At 35.5% G+C, this 8,831-nt stretch overlaps 1 pseudogene; it reads right to left on the bottom strand.

Moving 5' to 3' along the window:
* Positions 1–6,588: 6,588 nt before the first annotated feature.
* Positions 6,589–7,022, bottom strand: LOC109490558 (annotated as a pseudogene).
* Between the last annotated feature and the right edge of the window lie 1,809 nt (positions 7,023–8,831).

Below are 8,831 nucleotides of genomic sequence, written 5' to 3'. Positions count from 1 at the left end.
ATCTGAATGTGCCTTTCATTGAAGCAGAAACTAAGGTTGTGCAAAAGAAGTCCCCGTAAGCGTAAACTGCAGATTCTCTGTTTCTCCGTTTCTGTGAAAATTTGGTTAAGGTAACATTGGCAATGACAGGAAACTATTGCAATAAAGTCATTTTTACCTAATTACTATCATTACGAGCTTTAAATGAGAAACATGAGGGATTAACATGTTGTTGAAAGCAAGGTTGTGTTAGTTGTTGTCTGAGGACCTGCCAACTTCAGGGGAGAGAGTTCCTCTCAGGCTGAGGGGGTGAGTTTTCTGCAACCACCTGGGTGGGAAGGGGTGACAGGGTCTTCACAGAATCCATTATGTTAATATGAACTGTGGTTTATAAGATTGTAAATTGTATGCACGCTATAAATTAAGAATGATTTGGGTGTTTGAGGAAAAATTGAATAAGACATTGAGTGAGAGAAAGGCTGGGTCAAGGAAACTGAATAGAGGAAAGGAGGGGGTCAAGGGGAAACAATTGAAGTTGTTTCATAAAATTTCCAATTATCCTGATTTCTCTGACTTGGCAATTTCTAAGATATAGCTTTAGTTTGTATTTGAATGATGTCAACTAGGGTCAAGAGAATCTGCTCACATTGGGAAAAAATCTTTTAAATGCTCAATCTCATGAAAAATGGGACGATCAAATAAGTAAATACTCATAATGAAATTCGTTATAAAATATCCAATACTTGGGTCACATCTATACCATAAAAATATTTTTAAAGATTTTAATTTTAGCCTTAAGAGCTTTTTTTTTTTCCCCAGTCAAGAAGACACAGTGAAACCAGTTTGAGTATCTGTCTCCACCTTCAGTGTGACAGGGCTCAGCTTCCTGAAGCTGCACAATCTCTTTTTTTTAGAAAAAGGGGAATGGAAATGTTTTTTAAGAAACATGTTCCTCAAAATTATTTTCACATTTTTTAGTTTGTTTTTAAGTTCATACATTTGTCATGGGAAAAAAAAATAACACTTCAAAAATCCCATTCTTCCATAATACCAGCACTTCTCGTGGTGGTGGTGGTGGTTTGTTTTTGTTTTGTAGTATTAAACATTCTGGCTACCTATAGCCAATTCTCTGTCTGGGAAATGAAATAGCTAGAAGAACCAAAATGCGAGACAGTCTTTGACCACTTCATTAGAAGCAGAAAGGGAAAAAAAACTAACAGGCAGTTCAAATGAACTTGAATTGATTGTCTTCTCTACTCCCGAGTTTTCCTTGCCAGGCTGCAGAGAGGAGAGTTCCCCCAACCCCATGGAGAGGCTGGAAGTGTGCAGGTTCTGTTAAAGGTGGAAAATCCCGTCCCAGTCTTCCACGGTGCCCGGAGACCTGGAGACCTGGGGACTAAGTGGCTGAATGAGGATGATTATGCCTCTCAGCTCACCTGGGCAGGCTCATTTCAGGCCAGTTAGGTCAGTATGGACCCTGTTTACTCTCAAAATGTATTGATTTGGATAATAAATGTTGTGCAGCTAGAAAAGCTGAATGCCAGGCACCAAGTTCCAGTACAGCATTCCAGGTCTCTTCAGCAACAGAGGCAAAATAGTGGCCTTAAACTTCGAGCATTTTCGGTGGCAACCAGGGCAGACGAAGGCCAGGAGCCTTCAATGTTTTGTAAGGCCTCAGACCTCTAAGCCAGGAGGCTTAAAAATGGGAACATGTCTGTCAGTCTAGTACACTGGGATTTGGAGAGTCATTTTAATTTAAAAAGTAATAGTAACATAATGTGAGAGTTCTACACTCGACACTTGTGAGCAGGGCTGGCTTCACAAGCACGCACCCTAGGCAGCCGCACAGGGACTCATGGTCAGAAAGACCTTGTGCTTGGTTTAATGTTCTGCTGTGGCCATATTGAAATTCTTAGTTTTTTCACGAGAGACCCTACATTGTCATTTTGTACCAGGCCCTGCAAATTATATAAGCAGTCCTGTTTATGAACATGCAGAGTTAAACCCACACGTACAATATAGTATTTGGGATACTTTTTATATCTCCACGCCACCTGACTTGAAACTTAGAATAAGTCATTAAATCTTAAGGCTGAGTTAAAATTGCACACCAAATGCAAATATACATAAAATCTCACACCAAAGATAATTTTTCTTTGTTTCACAATTTAGTAATCTTGTTATCAAATTAAATTTTAGAACACAAAACCTTCCAGGCAAAGTAGGTTAAAAAAAAAAAATCCTTGTAGAAATGTATATTTTAAAGCCAAGTAATAATTGAATCCCTGCAGACTAAACAATATCACTTAGCAGCCTGCACAATGTGAAAGACTAAAAGCTTTTAATTAGACTTTTACTCAATAGGGGAGGAAAAAATAATTTAAAAGACTCAGGGCTAAAGCTGAATTGTTAGTTTTAACTTTGAACACAATGAAGTAACAATTTGACTAAATTAGTTTAGCTGTGTATTCATTAGCCTTTAATAGAAATGTGAATGCAAACTGACTCCAGGTTATTGTACTTAGAGCCAGCTTTTTAATTAGTGATTGGCAAAATGTTTATCTAGTTTGTTGTTGGAATGTTGAACCGTTTACACAACAGGACTGTTGTAAACCTTTATGTAATCTTAACTGGATCTTTCAAAAGAACAAGATTTCATGTACATAAAATCACAAACTATAGTAATAAAGTTAGCTAATTTATATCAAACTTGGCACTTAAAAAGTTGTGCTATGTGGTTTAATGAGGTAGAGAAATGGTTAACATCTATTTACACTTAGTTAAATGTGATGCTCAGTTGAACTTGGCCAAACCTTGAATATCTCTGGGTTTGAGGTTAAACAGACCTGATTTCCAGGTATTAGTGAGCTATTAATTCTGTAATACTGAGCACATTAATTAGTCTCTGTGAGCCTCAGTTTCCTTATCTTTAAAATGGGGATTATATAATGGGTCTTAAATAGTCACTATGAGAATTGATAATATATAAAAGATAATATGGGGTGCCTGCGTGGCTCAGTTGGTCGAGCATCTGACTCTTGATTTTGGCTGAGGTCATGATCTCAGGGTGGTGAGACTGAGCTGCCTAGGCTCCTGCATCAGGCTCCTAGCTCAGTGGAGTCTCCCTCTCTCCCTCTGCCCCTCCCCCCACTCAAGGATGTGAGTGCTCTTGCTCTCAAATAAGTGGAAATCTATACGATAATATATAAAAGCCCCTATTTGAGGAATTCAATATATGGTAGCTATCATTAACATCATCATCATCAGGTTCTTTATTTTTAACAAATTTAAGTTAAATACTTTTGAATAGATGAAGTTAATCACATGTTGCAAAATTCAAATGCTGCAAAATTCAGAATGTGCAAAAGGTCATACGGAGAAAAGTAGTCTCTTATTCACCATGAATAACGTGGCAATAGGTTTTTATTTTGTCATAATATTACATGATTACATAATATAATAGTAACTTCTAGAGATCATTCTATATCAATACATATAAAACTTCATCACCTTTTTAATTTTTTTAAAATTTTTTATTTTTTTTATTTTTAAAGATTTTTATTTATTTGACAGAGATAGAGACAGCCAGCGAGAGAGGGAACACAAGCAGGGGGAGTGGGAGAGGAAGAAGCAGGCTCATAGCAGAGGAGCCAGATGTGGGGCTCGATCCAGGATCACGCCCTGAGCCAAAGGCAGGCGCTTAACCGCTGTGCCACCCAGGCGCCCCTTTCATCACCTTTTTTAAAGACCACATGAATATGCGTAATTAAGTAGTGCCTTATTGTTGGAAAATTAGCTTATTTCCACCCTTTTTGAGGTTGTAAATAAAAATGAAGTAAATATCTTTATGCATAGATTATTTTGCACCTGTGCCAGTAGCCCTTTAGGATGAATTTCTAGAAGCAATATTGGTGGCGAAAGCATATGGGTTTTCTTTTTTGCATTTTGATAGATATTACAAATTGCCCCACACAGAATTACACCAGTGTACATTTCCACCAGTACCTATGAGTGCTTATTTCCCTGCACCTTCACCAACACTGCATCAACTTTTAAATATCTCTGTCAATCTTATTCATGAACATTTTCTTTGCAGTTTTGATTTTCTTACATTGTATTGTGAAGTTTAGACTCTTCTTATACATTTAAGAGTAATTTGTATTTTCCCTTCTATATACTATTTCTTCATTGTCTCATCTCACATTTGTTAGATTACTGGTCTTTTTCTGAAATTTATTTTTGGGAAAGCTATATACAATCCGAATACCCATTCTTTGTCAATTGTATTTATTTTTCCCCATTTTATCTTCTCATACTTATTTTATTTTTATGTAAAGTTATAAATCTTTTCTTTTATAGCTTGTGTCTTATATTAGCTCTAGAAAACTATTTGTCTTCAAGAACATTTTTTAAGTCTTTCATGATTTCTTCTAGTATATTTATACTTTCACTTTTTACATTTAAATCTTAGCATTTGTTTTAGTACCCATTTAGCTGTTTCATCCTTATTTACTGAATAATTCATCTGTTCACCATTAGATTATAATATTATTCTCATCAGATGCCCAAATCCTTTATTAATAAATTGTACCTTTTTCTGGATTCTCTATTTACTTCCATTGATCTACTTGCCTATCCAAGCAGTTGTTGTTTTAAATTCTGTGGTATTTATACTGTTCCAGTATCTGTAACATAAGCAATTTATTACTTCTCTCTTTTTTCTGCATAAAACTTAGAATCAGATTATTTAGTTCTAAAAAATACTTATTAGTATATTTATTGAGATTGAATTAAGTTTTCAGATTAATTTAGAGAAAACTATGTTTTTATGATACTATGTCTTCCGACTCAAGAATAGAAAATGCTTTTTCTTTTTTAGTTATACTTTTGGGTATTGTATTAGCACATTAGAGCTTTCTTTGTGTATATCATTCATATTTCTTACAAGTTTGCTTCTAAATATTGTATTTTTTCTGTAATTTTATCTTTTTTTCTCAATTATATTTTCAAATAGGTTTTTGAGTAACTACATAAAAGGATCATTGATTTTGGTTATTATTTTTTATAGAATGACCCCTAGCAACATTATTGATTTTCTTAGATTTGATTTTTCGGATTTTCCAGGTATGATCTTACATCACTTGTTGAAAAAAAAATTTACCTTTTGCTTTCCAGCTTTTTCTCTCTCATTTCTTTCTCTCTTCTAATTGTTGATACTGATATCTCCAGACTATGTTAAGTAATACTGGTGAGAGTGGACACCACCACACTAATAGACACTTTAATTATTGCACTGGTTTGAGTGTTGAGATAGATATATTTTACCAAGTTAAGAAATTATCTATCCTACTTTGTTAAAAATATTAAATAGATATTGAATTTTATCAAGGTGTTTTTAATGTCTTCACAAATAATTTTATGATTTCTCTCTTCATTTAGCAAATTTTATTGAATCATTTTTATGTCACAGTGTTAATAGAAATTTTGGTTCAGACACTAAGGTGAGAGACAGGAACTACCAAAGTGAGTGGTGAGACAGAACACTCAGAAGAACTTGCAAAAATTGAATGACCTGAAACTAGCTAGAATAGAAAGATACTGACGTCATCATTGCCTACCTGTTTCTATTAGCAGTAAGTCCTTCCTTAAGGAGAGGGAAATAGAAGAAAATCTGAATGTTGATTCTACTTAAAAGTGGACATTCTAATTGCTAAATTAATGTAGTATTTTATTATTTCAGTGTGACCAAGAAAGTCATAGGGCTACTCCATGCACAGAGATTTAGAAAGAAAGGAAGAGAGGAAAAGAGGAAGTGAGAAGGAGGAAGGAAGGAAGGAAGGAAGAAGGAAGGAAGGAAGGAAGGAAGGAAGGAAGGAAGGAAGGAAGGGAGGAAGGGAGGGAGGGAGGGAGGAAGGAAAAAACAGGTCCACTAAGCAAATTTCAGAGGACAGTAGGAGACAAGAGAGAACTTGCTTTGTGATTGAACCTCTAATCACAACTCTTCCTCCAGGCTGAGGAAAAGTTTGCAACATTTAAAAGTATTTTTATTGGTGTGCCTGGGTGGCTCAGTCAATCAAGCGCCTGCCTTGGGTTCAGGTCATGGTCTCAGTGTCCTGGCATCCAGCACCTGGTCTGGCTTTCTGCTCAGCAGGAAGTCTGCTTTTCCCTCTCCCTCTCCATCTGCCCCTTCCCAGACCTGTGCTTTCTCTCTCTTCTGTCAAATATATAAATAAAATTTTTTTAAAAATATTTTTATTTAATGACCCAAGAGAAGTCACATGTAATATATCTTGTCCTGATACATTTTGTCTTAATGTTCTTTAATAACTTTCTTTCTACTATGGTAATTGGTTTGTTTAGAATTTCTATCTTTCTAAATTCATTTTTAAAAATTTATACTTAGATATTGTATTCATATTTTCCTCCATTTATATTTTCATACAGAGTCTCATATTCATTAAAGTCTCTTACTCATTATAATTTCCTCCAAAGGTCTGGTTATTTATTTTCATTTATTGATTGGATTAGCTGAACATTATCTCTTTTATTGTCTTTTTTTTTCTTTTTCAGGATTATGAATGAAGCAATTTTTTTACCCCAGCATGTGTTCTAATGCTTCTTGTTGGCAACTGCCACCTGTCCAGCAATTCTTTCCAGCGATTCTTTCCAGATCCCTCTCTCCCTGAGGTGTCAGTTTGCAGCCCCACCTTGGTCCTTTTCCGCCATTTTCAGCCTCTTTAGGGCTTAGAGGAGGCTGTGGGCCATGCATGCTCTTGGAGCCCCTGCTGAAGTGGCTGGGCAGAACCCTGTTTCTCTGATGGTGCCTGCAGGTCTTGGTCCTGGAGGCGAGTACCGGTGCGGTGCTGGGGGGCAGGTTGTGTGTAGAACCAGTTCTCATCACAGCGAGCAAGCTCTTTGCGCTTGGCCAGCTTGGCAGTGCAAACCCACTCAGGGAACTTCCAGCTTCCAGACTGTTTGAGGAAGGCTGCCAGAGTCCTGAGGAGCTCCTGCTGCTTCATGTCTTCTACAGGAACTCCATGCATCCTGCAGCCTCCGCGCTGCCCGCAGGGGACTCTTTCCTTGTCTTCTTTTCATGTTATTGATATCGTTGTTTTTACTCAAGCAGCTCTTGAGTTTGTTCAGTTGTGGAATTTTTTGTTATCCAATTTTCAGTCTTTTTTGTCAATTCCTTTCTTCTGCTTGCATTTAACTAATTCTTTCTTGTTTTTATAATTGAGTTGGGTGTTTATTTTTATCCTTACTGGTTTACTTATACAGGTTCTTAAGTATATTCTCTGAGTACTATTTTAGCTGGATACAATTGGTTCTGTTAGGTAGAGATACAATTACTATTTTCTAAATATTCTTAAATTTTGGTTAGGAGTTCCTTCAATCATAAGGTTTTTGTTGTTTTTTAAAGATTATTTATTTATTTATCTATTTTTTAGAGAGAGAGAGAGAGAATGAGCAGGGGGAGGAGCAGAGGGAGAAGCAGGCTCCCTGCTGAGCATGGGACCCAAGGCAGGGCTTGATCCCACGACCCTGGGATCATGGCCTGAGCCAAAGGCAGACGCTCAACCTACTGAGCCACCCAGGAACCCCCCCCCTTTTTTAATCCTAAATTTTCTTAATAAGTTTTTAATTTTCAGGTGACAGGATTTTTATTTTCTAGTTTTATTTACCAATGAGCAGAAAATATTGTCTTCACTCTTTCTACTTTCAATATTTGTTTCCTTTTTGATGTGCATAATCCATAGCCATATTTCTAATGTACTAAGAGCACCTTAAAAGAAGGTATATGCTGTTTTCTGTAGAGTTTGATATTTATCTATTTATACTAAATTAAATATAACACTATTATTAGTTCTATACCTCTCCTTATTTTTCATCCTTTAATTTATAATTTTCTGAGAAATAAATTAAAGCCTCCTTCTATCAATACAATTCTGTCTATATCATATTGTATTTTGTATATTTTGAATCTTGCATTCAGTGAAATAAAAATAAATGAATAAAAGGGAAAAATCATAAAACCAAAGCTGTTTTAAAAAAAAAGATAAAATTGATCAACTCTGGGCATACTAAGACACACTGAGAGACATCTAGAGAGAGACAGAGAGTGCAAAGTTACCTACCTCAAGTATAAAAAAAGGATTATCACTTCAGGTCCTAGAGGTAATAAAAGAATAATAAACAAATACCAGGAGTATATTTATGCCAATAGATTTGGCAACTGAGATCAAGTAGACAAACTACTTGAAAGACAAAAAATTATCTAAAGTGATTCAAGAGAAAAATAGAAAATCTGAGATGCTCTTAAAGTGTTAAAGCATTTCAATTTTTAGCGATAATAAGGAAAATCCCAGGTCCCAATAGCTTCAATAGTGAATTCCATCAATCATTACAGGAAGAAATAATACAAAAACTACATAAACGCCTTCAGGAAGTAGAAGTATGGACATGTCCGAGCTTCTTTTATAAAACTAGCATTGCCCTGATACAGAATAAGACACAGACATTGCAAGAATCTCTTATGAATAGACACAGAAACCCTCAGCAAAATACTATTAAGTCAAATCCAACAATATCTAAAAAAGGTGTTTACACCATGACCATCTACATTTTTCCCCTCAGGAATCAATGGTTGGTTCAAGATTTGAAAATCAGTCAAATGTAGTTCAACATATTAACAGACAAAGGAGGAAAACCACAAGATTATCTCAACAGATGTGAAAGAAAGCATTTAACAAAATTTGACATTCACTTATACATTAGTAATAGAAATGAGCTTCTTCAGTCTAATAAATGGTATGCACAAAATACCTACAGTTAACATCATCTTCAATGATTAA

Source organism: Ailuropoda melanoleuca, chromosome 10 (genome assembly GCF_002007445.2).
Source record: "Ailuropoda melanoleuca isolate Jingjing chromosome 10, ASM200744v2, whole genome shotgun sequence".
Lineage (NCBI taxonomy): Eukaryota > Metazoa > Chordata > Mammalia > Carnivora > Ursidae > Ailuropoda > Ailuropoda melanoleuca.
The sequence above is the reverse complement of the archived record's forward strand: the minus strand, read 5'-3'. Positions and strand labels throughout refer to the sequence as shown.